General features: G+C 37.4%; 1 pseudogene; it reads right to left on the reverse strand.

The window, feature by feature from the left end:
* Positions 1-310: 310 nt before the first annotated feature.
* LOC149181017 (fasciclin-like arabinogalactan protein 8) lies at positions 311-1268 on the reverse strand (annotated as a pseudogene).
* Positions 1269-2297: the final 1029 nt, after the last annotated feature.

Below are 2297 nucleotides of genomic sequence, written 5' to 3' on the forward strand. Positions count from 1 at the left end.
ATATGATCACTAAGTTTGACTGAATTCCCACTTCACAACTGACCGTCCATTAGTTCCTCCAACAATAGCAACTAGTTTAACTGAAAACAACTTCAGATAATTGACTTTGATTGGTACAAATTAGAAATCATGCATGCTTAACTAAACTCTAACTTCTTCAACTCAAATTTACTGAGTAAACTAGGTGACACAAGCCATGTAACACAATTTTACTTCATCCAAGTTGTCTGCTGATGTGGAAATTAATTTTTTCTCAATTTAATCAAGGAAAAAACAAATTGATAATTTATTGTTTCATTTTTCAACATTTTTATGATAATTTCAAGTAACATAAGGGCAAGGGAGCTAAAATCAAGAGATCCTTGGGCTCTAACAACTTATCGACCAAAAGGAGTAAAGGGTTTGGTTGTGCAGTAACGAGATGGTGATCGTGGCCTTGTCAATGCCCATATTGAGCATGATAGTGTCATTAGAGGAGGTTACCATGAATACATCTTTTCTAACACTAGTTCTTTCCATCGTGGTGATGGGACTGTTGGTGGTATTGTGGGTTGTATATGGCCATACATGGTACTCTAAAATGACAACTTTGTCTTCACTAGATAACGTGTTGAACATCTTTCGGGTGACACTAATAAATTCAGTATCCTTTGGGGTGAACACAAATAGGCCACCATGGATGGAGTCTTTACAGGACTTGAGAACCCTTGTAGTGGAGATTAGGTTGGCGAAGATATTCCACCCACCTTTGATTAGAAAATTTGTGATGGGGTGCCTCTACCACGCCAGTTGTGATCTACTAAATCACCTCCATGATGAACAGGTTGTAGCCCTCCTACTAAACAATCGAAAAATATGTCGAGTCCAACTTGGCCCTATGTCGTGCAAGGTTGACAAAAACCTTGCCACCCTTGAGACCAATGATGTTGATGAAGCCAAAATTACCTGTTGCTACGTAAATGGTCTGGTAAGAGCGTGCTTCCATTAGTGACCTGGTGGAGCTTCTTAGGGTTGTCGAAGTAGAGCACCAAATGGAGGCTCAAGGCACATTTGATGAATGCCAAAGCCATGTCATTAAATGGGGACATGGCATCATTGTTCACTACCATGACTATGATCATCTCCTGACTGTTGATCTCATATGCCACCTTTGTCCACATGAAGTTTTTATTGAACATGTAACTTGGATATGCATTCATGATTTTCACTATGTTGAATGCATTTTCACAACACAAGGCACTCAATAATAGGATACCCAAAAGATTCATTATAGTAGACAGGAAAAAAAGGGTCCCTGAACCTGATGAATCAATTCTAAATTTGACAAAATTTTAGAGACCTAGATAGTAGAGAGTGCAATGTGGAATGTTGGTTAGATAGTACTTCCGTAGAATGAGAAACCATAAGATAGAACTTGATGATGATAATGAATTAGAGGATTTTATAAGTAATATTTAATGCCTTTGAATCCTCCAACCCAATTTATAGGAATTCCATTATAGCCCAAATCATGAATCCCTAATCACATAAACAGAAGGTATTGAATGTAGTGTAATAGTGCTCCAATTTTAGAGTGTCTGATGAAACTTTGATTGACCCATGATCTCTTCATAGAATCAATGAATCATATTTATAAGGCTTTCAGAATCACACAGAGCTTTGTAGGACAACAACCCATATAAATAGAACATGAAAAATCAAATAGACGACCTACCTTACACACCTGTTATGAAAATGTCGTTTTCCATGGATTTGTAACCTGCTCTGATACCACCAATCTATATATTGAGTGATAAGATCCAAGAACCAAGAATGTTGAGACAAGAGGAAAGAAACTAGCAAGAGAACATTGATGAAATAATGCATGGAATTAATACATCCCAAAACAAAATATGAAAAGAGAAAGCAATATATACCATAAAACACAATTCTTTGTTAAATGAGAAAAATATTGTTTCATCTACATTGTGTGGATCAATGTGTTCTCTTTTATGAAATGAGGCCCTTGTTTTAGTTACAATACCATGGGTAAATTCCATGGGTGGATGCCACTTTCAATTTGGATCATTAACCTCTTTTCATCACAATACCATGGGTAAGTTCCATGGGTGGATAAATACTATGGGTGGATGAATACCATGGGTGGATGAATACCATGGGTGGATGCCACTTTCCATTCGGATCATGTCTTTGTATTTTCCCTCCATGCCATGAAACAAACCCCATTTAGCCCATCATTTCGTCCATTTCTAGAAAAACTTCACTCTCACCCCTTGTTCAAATCTGCAGCACCGAAC

Source organism: Pinus tabuliformis, chromosome 3_2 (genome assembly GCF_031772625.1).
Source record: "Pinus tabuliformis cultivar Carrire ecotype Pingquan chromosome 3_2, CPIR1, whole genome shotgun sequence".
NCBI classification, from domain to species: domain Eukaryota; kingdom Viridiplantae; phylum Streptophyta; class Pinopsida; order Pinales; family Pinaceae; genus Pinus; species Pinus tabuliformis.